Below are 12,919 nucleotides of genomic sequence, written 5' to 3' on the forward strand. Positions count from 1 at the left end.
GGATACATCCCTTAAGAATAATATAGTACCCTTCTATATCTCTAACTATAGTCTTTAGTTTAAAATCCAATCTGTCTGATATGAGAATTGCTACCTCAGCTTTCTTTTGAGGTCCATTGGCATGAAAGATGGTATTCCATCCCTTTACTTTCAGTCTGGATGTATCTTTACGTTCAAAATGAGTCTCTTGTACACAGCAAATGGATGGGTCATGTCTTTTTATCCAATCTGCAAACCTGTGGCGTTTTATGGGAGCATTTAGGCCATTTACATTGAGAGTGATTATTGAGAGTTATGATTTTAATGATGCCATGTTGCCTGTAAAGTCTTTGTTTCTATAGATTGTAACTTTCTCTTCTGTATCACTCTTGGGGCCTTTTTACTTTTATAGAACGCCCCTTAATATCTCCTGTAGGGCTGGTTTCATGGTTATGAAATTGGTCAGTGACTGGCAATTCTGGAAGGTCTTTATCTCTCCATCAATTCTGAATGACAGTCTTGCTGGATAAAGGATCCTTGGCTGCATGTTTTTCTCTGAAAGAGCTTTAAAAATGCCCCCCCCCAACCCTTTCTCTCATTCCAGGTCTGTGTAGACAGGTCTGACATAATCCTGATACCTTTGCCTTGGTATGTGAGAAATTTCTTTGCCCTGGCCTCTTTCAAGACTGTATCCTTGGATTTAATATTTGCGAATTGCACTATGACGTGACGTGGCGTAGGTTTGTCGTGGTTGAGCTTGGGAGGGGTCCTCTCTGCCCCTTGGACACGAATGCTTGTCTCCTTTGCTAGATTAGGGAAGTTTTCAGCTACAATTTGTTCAAATATCTTTTCTAGAGCTCTGTTTTCCTCCACCCCCTCAGGGATGCCGATGATTCTGACATTGGAACGTTTCACTGAGTCAGTAATCTCTTGTAACCTACGCTCTTGAGATTGGATTTTTTGGGGCCAAGTTTTTGTTTTAGCTTTCTCTTCTACCAACCCATCCTCCAATTCACTGATTAGTTCTGCCTCATTTACCCTGGCCGTCAGAGCATCTAGTTTTGACTGCATTTGATTCATAGCATTTTTAATTTCAGCCAGATTCCCTCTCATTTCCGCCCTTAGAGATTCTATATTCTCGTTAATATTTTCGTTAATATTTTTTCAAGTCTACACATCATCTTGACCATTGTTACTCTGAACTCCATTTCTGATAATTTGGTTATATCCATATCCATCAGCTCTGTGGCAGAGGCCACAGACTCATTGTCTTTTCTTTGCTGGGGGGGATTTCTCCTTCTCGTCATTCTGATGAGAGGTTGCGGGGTTGCCCAGAGCCCAAATTATTGACCAGGACCCAGGCAGTGTGCACTTGTTTTATAGGGACCTTGGGGATGTGGGCTTCTTGATTTCTCAGCCTGCCACACTGATACTCAGGCAACCCTGTTTGGGTAGAGTCTCCCTGTCCCCTGAGAGGGGGGATGGGGATGGGCATACCATGAGCCGGTATTTCCAGGCTTTTGTTCCCTGGCAGCTTTCCCTGGCGGTTGCTGTGCCTCTTCTGAGAGTCAGAGCAGCAGTGGCCGAATCCCAGCCTCTGTCTCAGATCAGAGAGTTCGCAATCCGCTCTCCACTGAGCTCTTCTGGCCACTTTAACTCTGTTTCTGTTGGTGCTGCTAAACCCTACAGCGTCCTGGGATGTGCACCCCACAGCCGGCGTCCCAGCCCTCACTTCCAGTGCTGGCACATCTCTGTCCTTTGTGTTTCTTTTCTTTTCTTTTTTTTTTTAAGATTTTATTTATTTATGTGACAGAGACAGAGACAGCCAGTGAGAGAGGGAACACAAGCAGAAGGAGTGGGAGAGGAAGAAGCAGGCTCATAGCGGAGGAGCCTGATATGGGGCTCGATCCCATAACCCTGCGATCAAGCCCTGAGCCGAAGGCAGATGCTTAATCACCGTGCCACCCAGGTGCCCCTGTCCTTTGTGTTTCTAACACTGCCAGCCACCAGCCGCCCTGGCGCGCTCCGGAGCTCCATTTCAGCGTGGTTCGCGCGCACTCCAGAGCTCCTATTTTCGGTCTGGTCACGCGCATTCCCAGACTCACGGTCTCAGTCTGCTCTCTCACGAGTGCCGGTCCGCGAGTCCGCCCGCTCCCCAGTGCAGGCGGCTACCGCCTCCCAGTGCCCAAACGTAGCGGCTCCCTCCCCCTTCCGTTTATCTTCTGATATCTGTGCACGGATTCACGGCTCCCCGCTTTGTACCTCGATACTCAGTGCTGGAGATGTTCATTTGTAGAGATCCAGATGTATCTTCCTGCATCTCAGGCTGATCCCATGGGCATTCAGGATGGTCTGGTACCTATCCAGCTCGACTCAGGGGACCAGCTGAAAAAGGGGACCCCTACTCCTCTGCCATCTTAACTCCTCCCCCCACAAATCTTTTTTTCTATCTTTGTATTTGGTCCTTAATTCTCAATATCCTTCCATGAATTATCAAGCCTATTAATGTCTCCTCTCAAAAAATATCATTTTTCACTGTTAAACTTTTCCCATAAAGTACATTCTTCTGAGTAAAGTCTTGATATACCTTGAAAATCTTGAACCAAATAGGAATTTTTTTTAAATTTTAATCTCTAGGAATTTTTAAAATATTTTATTTATTTATTTATTTATTTTTTTTTTTTTTAAAGATTTTATTTATTTATTTGACAGAGATAGAGACAGCCAGCGAGAGAGGGTACACGAGCAGGGGAGTGGGAGAGGAAGAAGCAGGCTCATAGCAGAGGAGCCTGATGTGGGGCTCGATCCCATAACGCCGGGATCACGCCCTGAGCCGAAGGCAGACGCTTAACCGCTGTGCCACCCAGGCGCCCCAAATATTTTATTTATTTATTTGAGAGAAAGAGAGAGCGCACGAGCTGGGGAGAGGGGCAGAGGGAGAAGGAGAAGCAGAACTCCCACTGATCAGGGAGCCCAACATGGGTCTCAATCCCAGGACCCAGAGATCATGACCTGAGCCAAAGGCAGACACCCAACTGACTGAGCCACCCAGGCACCCCTAATTTCTAGAAAATTTTAAAATATTTACACTGGCTAAACTCTAATGATTCTTTCTTAATTTGTGTTGTTTTTAAATGCCATAAAAACTGTTGAGATAAATTGAGATGTTCCTCAATCTACCCCACCATTTAGCTTTTCAACCTTATCCTTGATATTCTTTTCTCCAAAGAGCTCAAATACCCCAGCTAAAAATATAAAGATAACAACAAGACAGGCACAAGAGGGGCTTAGCTGGTTAAACGTCTGGCTCAAGTCATGATCCCGAGGTCCTGGGACTGAGCATCACGTTGTGCTCTCTGTCTTACTCTCCATATTTCAAATAAATAAATAAAATCTTAAAAAAAAAAGAAAAGAAAAGATAGCAACAAGAACTGTTATGCCTGGATAATTTTGCCCAGATATTTGCAGGGGTTTGTTGGTTTGTTTTTGTTCTGTTTTGCTTTTACAAATTCCTGGAAATGTGAAGTTTCTGGATTATGTATGAACTGCTATTATGTATGAATAAAGATCTATAGGGACAGGAGTCATGTTCTTCCCTGTGCTAGCATTCTACCCGTGCTCTGTAAATACCTGGATTAGAGAATGAAATGAAAGGAAAGAATATTTTATCTTTTGATCGAAGCTTGGTCTGATTCTGTATGAAGGCCTAGAATTCATTGACCATCTCTATCTTACTTGCATTGCCTCTCCTATGGCATAATAAGACATCTCCAGAGTCATAGATGACTGCAGGGTCCTTCTATGAGATATCATCACTTCTCTTGCCTTTCTTTTTAGATGTACTCCTGGAGGACTTTAAAGTACTGATTAAGAATATGAGGTTCTAGAGTCGACAGACCAGTTTCAACACAGCTCTGTCATTCATTGCAAGCGTGACCATGGACAAGTTACTAAACTTCCCTCAGTGTTCAATTCACTTGTCCGTAAAATAATAATCCCTATTCCAGAGGTGAGTAAATGAGAAAATTTATCTAAAACATTTAGTGCTGCTTGGCACCATAGGATTCATTCAATAAATGTTAGGCATTATCATTATTATTACTACTATAATTATATTTCTATTTAGCTATAAGCTCCAGGAAAGCACTAATCATTCTTTTTTAAGCTTTGTGCTCCCAGTACCTAGTATAGTATTTGATACATGTATGTTGAACTGAACCATATTTATGATCTACAGAGAGAAATGTAAAAAACAAAAACTCTTCATTTTTCCTGATTGGGGGTGGTGTAGCTAAGAAGTAATATACAATACTCTTAGCCTATGAATCATAAACAGTGGTTGCCTGATCTGTATTTCTTTTTTTTTTTTTAAGATTTATTTATTTATTTGAGAGAGAGAAAGAGAGAGAGAGAGAGCAGGGTGGGGAGGGGCAGAGGGAGAGGGAAAGAGAGAATCTCAGGCAGACTCCCTGCTGAGCACAGAGCCCCACTTGGGGCTCCATCTCATGACCCTGAGATCATGCCCCAAGCTGAAACCAAGAGTCTGACACTTAACTGACTGAGCCACCCAGGTGTCCCAGCTTTATCTGTAGTTCGCAACTAAAAATCAAATGCTCAAATTTTAAAGGAGGAGGGTTGGCCTATAACTTTAAAGTGAGAAAAGTGGAATTTGAGTAAAAGCTAATAGGGATAATTTAACATTTGTCATCTGATTTTCCTTGCATACACTTCTTGGTTTTAAAAACAACATGGGCGGGGCCCCTGGCTGGCTCAGTTGGTAGAGCATCCAACTCTTGATCTGGGGCCATGAGTTCAAGCCCCACATTGGGCGTAAAGCTTACTTAAAAAAATTAAAAAATAAAAAATAAAAAGCAACACGGGTAAAGAAAGAGATGACCAAAAAGAGAGGAGAAAGTGCCAGGGAAACATGAAGTTCATTTACTTTATTTCACCGTATTACTACAATAAGGGAATATTCCAGTTGTCTGTTTAGCAAAGCGATTTCCCCCACCCACATAGAAAACTCTGGTGATTCTTCAGCCATGGCTGAATGCCAACCTTTCCATATTACTTGGAAGAAGTTTCAAGAAGCCTTCCTTAAAGGGACTCACCATGTAAATGCATGATGATAATAAGAATTGTGAGATCATTAGGGCTTCCTCCTCACTGATTGAGAATTTCTTGCTAAGTAAACCTTTATCTGTGTGACTGCAGGTTTTACACCGAACACACCTTGCCATAGTAAGCACCAGAGGTGGGGGATAGATAGTGATATTTTTCATTTGGAATACACTGGAATGTTGGTTTTTCTAAATTCCTCATGCAACACAATAAAAGGATTTAAAATCTCATGTGCAGGCCACTTTGAGTACTTCTCTCAGTGCTGCCAGACCAGAAATCAACTGATAAAGTGATTCCACCAGACAAGGTGAGGCCTATTAAAACATTACATCATTCTGTATATACCCAGCCAAGGAAGGATCTTCTCATATGGCATCTCCATGAGGAGTTTGTCCAGTGAACATTTCAGTGACTCAAGTGGTGATGATTCTATCCTTGCTTGAGAAAATATTTTGTAAGTTACTCATCCAGCTCTTAGGAAATTTAGACATATGCAGCAAGCTGCATAAAACACTTGAGATCACCAAATCCAACCCCCTTGTTTTCGAAACTTACCCAAGATGTAGTTGGTGGAAGAACTAGAACTAAAACCCAGGTCTCCTTTTTTCTAGCTCACACTGATTCCTAGTAATTATTATTATTGTTTAAAGATGTATTTATTTGAAAGACAGTGTGTGTGCTTGGGGGGGGCAGGGCAGAGGGAGAGGGAGAATCTCAAGCACACTTCCCACTGAACGTGGAGCCTGACGTGGGACTTGATCTCAATACCCTGAGATAATGCATGCCCTGAGCCAAAATCAAAAGTCAGACGCTTAACCAACTGAGCCACCCAGGTGCCCCTGACTCCTAATTATTTAATGTAAAAGTAGGTAATTTTATTTTATGAGCACTCTTCTCTTCCTTCTGTAGTATAATTAAAGATGTATTTTCCAAGCAATTGTTCTCATCATGCCAGAAAGTTCTTCAATTTCATATTTTTTTTAAAGATTTTATTTATTTATTCGACAGAGATAGAGACAGCCAGAGAGAGAGGGAACACAAGCAGGGGAGTCAGAGAGGAAGAAGCAGGCTCATAGCGGAAGAGCCTGATGTGGGTCTCAATCCCATAATGCCGGGATCACGCCCTGAGCCGAAGGCAGACACCTAACCACTGTGCCACCCAGGTGCCCCTTCAATTTCATATTTATGTTCTTGATGTTATAGTATCTACTTAGTTTAGTAAAATATGTAAATAAAATATTTAAAATTTCTCTCGTTCAGAGAAATTGTCACTTGGTAAAATTCTATTACATTTAAGTTTTCCAAAATAATAAAACTAAGTGAAGTTAGTGCCACACAGTGAAATGCTCTACTGACTGAGTCAGTCAGGCTCCCCAAGACCCATATTTTATTTTTTTAAAAGATTTTAATTATTTATTTGAGAGAGAGAGAGAGAGAATGGGCAGGGAGAGGGGCAAGGGGAGAGGGAGAAGGAGACTCCCTGCAGAGCAAGGAGCCTGATTCAGGCTCCATCCTGGAACTCTATCCTGGGACTCCGGGATCATGACCTGAGCCGAAGGCAGATACTTAACCAGCTGAGCCACCCAGGCACCCCTCCCCAAGACCCATATTTTAAAGTAAAAGTTAAACATAAAACATATGGACACTAACAAATACCTACACAGTTTTAAAACATCACAAGTGTTTCACTGTGCAATAAACTAACAACCTCATCCTTTTCCAGTGCAAATATAATTTCATTCCTCTTAAGCAGTTTGTGCAGCATTAGCTATTAAATGAGTTACTATGTTATTTCTTAATATTGTTCACACAGAGTCCAGTATTTTTCATGTGACTGTCATGACATGGAATTTGTGAGGGTCACATGTCTTTCTCTGTTTTGGGGAAGCTGGACCCTGAAGTTACTCTTTCTTTTGAAATTCTCTAGGACTCTTCACTTGGGAACAAAATCTGCTACGTCTCACTGAATAAAACTTCCACGGAATTAATTGTCTTCTTTGGGCATAGCCATCATCAAACAAGTTCTTCTCTTAGAATTATATCAAGACCCAGACTAGCTGAGACCCCTATAACCTAGAGTGACAAGTATAGGGTTTTTAAACCTGTTTAAAACCTGACTCTGCCACTAAACAGCTCTATCACCTTGGGCAAATCAAGGAATCTTGCAGTGACACTGTTTGCTTATGTGTTAAGACAGTAATTCCTACCTTTCATTGGTGTTGTGATGATTGGATAAAGTAATATATATAAACTGCCGTCAGAGAATGCCTCACACATAGTAGGATCTGAATAAATGGTACTACTTACATTATTACCCTTCAAACAACAAGTCCCTCCTGCCTTCTGTTTCTTCAGATACTTCCAGATTCTCATATTTCAAATGACCAAAACTAATGGCGATCACTAGGTGGTCACATTTGCTCAGTATAACTTCCTAGACTAATTTATCTTCCTTTCAATTTTTGTGTGTAACCCTTAGTTATCACATTTCTGGCATATGCTCATTATGGTAAGACTTTCCAGCTTAGTGCTTTCCCTCTCTAAAAGACCAGAACCTTTAATTAGGTACTTTTCCCCTAGCCACATAGCTAGGGATTTAGAGTTCCTTAAGAAGATTAATTAAATCTGCTGCCATTCCCTCAGCAAAGCTTCCTTTATTTTAGACTGCTGAACTGAGGGTTAAGTGTGTTATCACAGAGCAAATCAATGGCAAATCTGGATGTGGAAGCCAACAGGCTAGATTACCAGCTCTTTGTGACACTGAAAGAATACTTCCATTGACTGATTTTCTCTGCTGTGGGGTTTCAACAATACCTTGGTGAGAATCTGCCTAGAGACAAGAGCACCTTCCTGTACAGTGATATGATGCATCCGCACACTCACAGACAATTCCCCATTGATCTTCACTGTAGGAAGGGGAAGCCTGGCACACTACTTAAGAAGGGCAAGTCAACCTCATTCACTTGCTCCCAGGTTTTTTACAGCAATAGTGCTTTGTCTATCTTGCTTAACCATTTAATATTTATGGTGTGGATTTCTTGCTTACAAATAACTTGGGGCGTCTGGGTGGCTCAGTCAGTTAAGCGACTGCTTCAGCTCAGGTCATGATCCCAGGGTCCCAGGATCGAGCCCCACATTGGGCTCCCTGCTCAGTGGAGAGTCCGCTTCTCCCTCTCCCTCTGCCACTCCCCCTGCTTGTGCTCTCTCTGTCTCTAATAAATAAATAAAATCTTTAAAACAAAACAAATAACTAGCCAATATTTATCTAATTTAGCTTTATTAGATAATTTAATTTTGTCTATTTTTTCCAGATCATTAGTGTAATTAAGTAATCTGGCTCAAATGTCAATATATAGCTCCTTGGCACATAAATGAAAATACTCCCATATTCTTCAGTACACAGTGTTTTATTTTTTTGTTTCCTCATGGGGGCTGAAAGCAAGAGAAAATATACCCTTTTATTAAAAAATGCTTTTGTGCTTTGCTTTAATAATCGGTTTTGTGCCAAAACCCAAAATGAATTTACCTTATAAATCAGTCTCTGAATTGTGCCAAAACCCAAAATGAATTTACCTTATAAGCCAGTCTCTGAAATTATGAATTTAATGTTTTAAAAGTTGAATGTTATTAATCAGAGTGATAGAGATTTTTTTTTAAGATTTTATTTATTTATTTGACAGAGATAGAGGCAGCCCGCAAGAGAGGGAACACAAGCAAGGGGAGTGGGAGAGGAAGAAGCAGGCTCATAGCAGAAGAGCCTGATGTGGGGCTCGATCCCATAACGCTGGGATCATGCCCTGAGCCTAAGGCAGGCAGATGCTTAACCGCTGTGCCACCCAGGCACCCTGATAGAGATTTGAACAAGGAAAAATTTCTCAAAATTATCAAGTGTAATATATATAACATATAACATATATATAACTATTACCTGGAATGTGTGTGTGTGGGAGGTGTGTGTGTATAAAAGACACTCCTGAGGTTAATTCTGAATTATAGCAAAATTTAATCCTAATAGATAGATTGCTTATAAAGAGGGTTTATGCTACCATTTTTATGGCATTTAGAATTTGGGCTCTTCAATAATTAAAAATATGTTCCCTCTCTGTATGAGCTCAGTTATTAAGTACGTTATTTTAAAAATGGAAGACATGATTAGAAAAATAGACCACAGGTTGTACTGCTGAACCATCATTATTTACTACCTCAGATCTTCAGCTTGATGAGCACCTTTGCTTTACAAAAATCTTTCAAACACTCTAATGTGTGTATCTTCAATTTTGGAATAAAAAGAGGAATGTAACTGAAAAATTACAGAATTTATGCTTAGCAATTTGAAGGTTTTGAATTACCCATTCTGATATATCAATTTCAGTTCATAATATTAGTTCATTTTTAATAACCTGCAGAATTCCTGTGGTTGTTAATTTTTTGTGATGAAATTCAAGAGAGATTGTACCATAAACAGTTTTCTTGATTATTCATAAATATTGAGGGTGAGAAAAAACATTAAGTTTAAATAGAGTTCTTTACAGATCATGTTTGTTCTCATCTATGCTGGCAAACTATGAAAACATTACCCAAGAGCATGGTTTTCTAGCTGGTAAACCATGTTCGGAACTGTTTCCCAATTCAATACAACTACAAGCACTCAGAAAAGGAAATTGCTTTGTTGATATGTCCCAGGCAGATTGTTTCCTGTTTTGGAAATCACTGTGCTCAGTTAATCAGAGCTGAGATGGTTCTATTCATCCTCTACAAGGGGAATTGGCCAGCTAAGTGAGAATGACTTCCAAATATTTCAGTAGAATTGAAGCTCAGGTTTTAAGACTCACTAGATACCTAAATATGAAACATTTTTTTCCTACAAATTAAAAATGCTTATTTTTATATGCTGTGATTTCTTACTTGTTTCATACTTTGTATCTTCATGCCAGAAGAACTTGGAGTTTGAATTTAAATTTCCATTTATGCTATCAATCTTATGAAATTCCTTCTGGTAAGATGAGACATAATTTAATAGTTACAGGAAATATTTTAGCTACTGACATTAGTAGAGGCACAAAGTTTTGGCAATCACATATTAGCCAGTAACTCCATTTTTCTCAGTCACATTTTCTATATGACCTGCTACTGATAAGTAAAGTAATTGATCTAAATTTTACTGTATTAATTGTTTTGTACACCCAACACTCTAAACTCCTTTCCTTTGGTACGAATACCATACTCTCTCCTTTTTTTTTTTTTTTTTTTTTTTTTTTGGGTACAACTTTTGTCCTGGCCACCTGTTTCAAGTAGGAGCTTGCAAAGCTACTACCCAATCACCTCCAGTTCCAGAGATTGGACCAAGCCAGGCTACTAGCAGTCATTCCTCAAGATTTTTCTTAAGTAGAGAAGGGACCATATAAAAGAAGATATTTTTTACTAGATATATTAACTAATTTGCATTTGTTTGCAATCATTTGTTTTTTAGTGTTTTTATAAATTGATTTAAAAATTCCTCCTTACATAACAAAAATAGAGTAACCTATTGTTATATTTGCATCTTATATTAACATGGAATTTAACATTTTCAGGTAGCCAAACATGTTTTATTCTATGGCTGCTTTTTAAAAATTATTGAAATATAGTTGACATACAATGTCATATTAGTTTCAGGTATATAACAATATATAACAATATAACAGTTCTATATATAACTTAATGCTCACCATAAGTGTAGTTAACCATACAATGTTATTATAATGTTACAGTATTTTTTTGCTGCAAAAAGCTTTATTGTTTCCATTTGTTCCATGGCTTGGGAGAGGGCTCCAGAGTGGTTAAAAAGCTGCCTAGTGACTGCAGAGAGAGGCTTAGGCACAAGCCCTGGCACCAGGAGGATGCCAGAGGGCTCCTTCAAAGGCTGCTGGGCTTCAGTCTCCTAGTAGTGCTCAAGGGTTAGCTTTAGGAAGAGATGCTCACCCAGCCCAGCCTGGCGGCCAGCCAGCCTGCGGAAGTTAGGTAGTAGCCCATTTTCTTGATGAGTTTCACCTCCTCATCTGGGAAGTGGTTTTCCAGGAAGTCACAGAGCTGAAGGTTGGTGGGGCAGAACCCAGGCCATGCATATTCAAAAGGGCATGATTCCCATTCTTCTCCAGGAGCATGGTGGTTTCCATGGTGTTCACGGTTTTACTTCACTCATCTTGGGAGCTTCTGCACATACTGGAAGAGGGCGCAGCTGCAGCGCTGGCTTTACAGCTTTAAGGGACATTCAGCTCCCTTGCCCCTCTCCTCAGCCAACTCCTGGAAAAAGTGGCCCCCTCCCCCCAGAGCCACATGGTCCAGTGGAAATAGAAGCCCAAAGAAAGGTAAGTGTAGCAGGTCAGCAGATGCACGTTGACCAGGCGTTCAATGCCGTCCCCACCTCAGTGGAATAATTCTGACGAATCCGGGAGCTCATGGAGGATCACTAATAAGGAGCTACCCTTAAAATAGTGTTGGCTGGTCCCAGAGGTGGAGTGGCCGAGAACATGACTCTGAACGTTGCAACTGGAAAAAAAAAAGGTTGGAAAAATGTTGAAGGGTGGTTGAAGGCAGGTAGAAGGGGCGTCTCTGGGTCTGTTTTGTCCTAACACTGTTAAAGCAAGAGACAGATCCACGGGACCTTGGACATACTGCCTAATATTATAGTATTATTGACTATATTTCCTGCCGTACTTTTCATTTTCATGACCTATTTATTTTATAACTAAAAGCCCATACCGCCTAATCCCTTTACCTATTCTTCCCATCCCCCCACCTGACTCTGTCAGTCATTAGTTTGTTCTCTGCATTTAAGAGTCTGTTTTTCATTTGTTTTGTTCTTCAGATTTCACATAAAAGTGAAATCATGTGGCATTTGTCTTTCTCTGTCTGGTTTATTTTACTTAGCATAATACACTCTAGGTCTACCCATGTTGTTGCAAATGGCAAGATTTCATTTTTTTTAGTAATATTCCATTATATATGTGGAATATGTGTGTATATATACACATCTTTTTTATGCATTCATTTATCAATGAACACTTGGGTTGGCTCTCTTGGGTTGGGTATCTTTTTAAATTGGTATTTTCATTTTCTTTGGGTAAATTCCCAGCAGTGGAATTACTGGATCATATGGCATTTCTGTTTTTAACTTTTTGAGGAATCATACTGTTTTCCACAGTGATTGCACCAATTTACATTCCTGCCAACAGTGCACCAGGTTCCTTTTTCTCCACATTTTTGCCAGTATTGGTTATTTCTTATCTTTTTGATAATAGCCATTCTGACTGTGTAAGGTGATATCTGGTTGTGGTTTTGATTTGCATTTCCATGATGATTAGTGACGCTAAGCATCTTTTCATATGTTTGTTACCTATCTGTATGTCTTCTTCAGAAAAAAAATGTCTACCCAGATCCTCTGCCCATTTTTAAATCAGATTGTTTGGTTTTTTGGTGTTGAGTTGTAAAAGTTCTTTATATAATTTAGATTTAACCTCTATGAGATATATCACTTGCAAATATCTTCTCCTATTTGGTTGGTCGCCTTTTTGTTTTGTGGATAGTTTTTCCTTTGCTGTGCAAAAGCTTTTTATTTTGGTGTAGTACCAATAGTTTATTTTTGCTTTTGTTTTCCTTGCCTGAGGAGACATATCCATAAATATGTTGCTAAGCTATTGCTGCTAAGTTTGCTCAAGTGTTTGATTAACGCTCTTGATAGTACATCACACAATTACTTTCCAAGTTTTGAGCATTTGTTCACGTACTTTTGCCAAGTAGCAGATCATGCGCTTCAACTCTGCAATGATAGAAAATGGCA

General features: G+C 39.9%; 1 long non-coding RNA gene across 1 annotated transcript in view; it reads left to right on the top strand.

The window, feature by feature from the left end:
- The window catches only part of LOC117796653, a 48,108-nt gene extending 36,667 nt beyond the window's left edge, over positions 1-11,441 (top strand). The window contains exons 3-4 of the long non-coding RNA XR_004621218.1: positions 3,817-3,988; positions 11,238-11,441. This is a non-coding gene — a long non-coding RNA (uncharacterized LOC117796653). The remainder of the gene's footprint in view (positions 1-3,816; positions 3,989-11,237) is intronic.
- The last annotated feature ends 1,478 nt before the right edge of the window (positions 11,442-12,919 follow it).

The sequence above is a fragment of the Ailuropoda melanoleuca genome, chromosome 16 (genome assembly GCF_002007445.2).
Source record: "Ailuropoda melanoleuca isolate Jingjing chromosome 16, ASM200744v2, whole genome shotgun sequence".
In the NCBI taxonomy this organism is placed as follows: domain Eukaryota; kingdom Metazoa; phylum Chordata; class Mammalia; order Carnivora; family Ursidae; genus Ailuropoda; species Ailuropoda melanoleuca.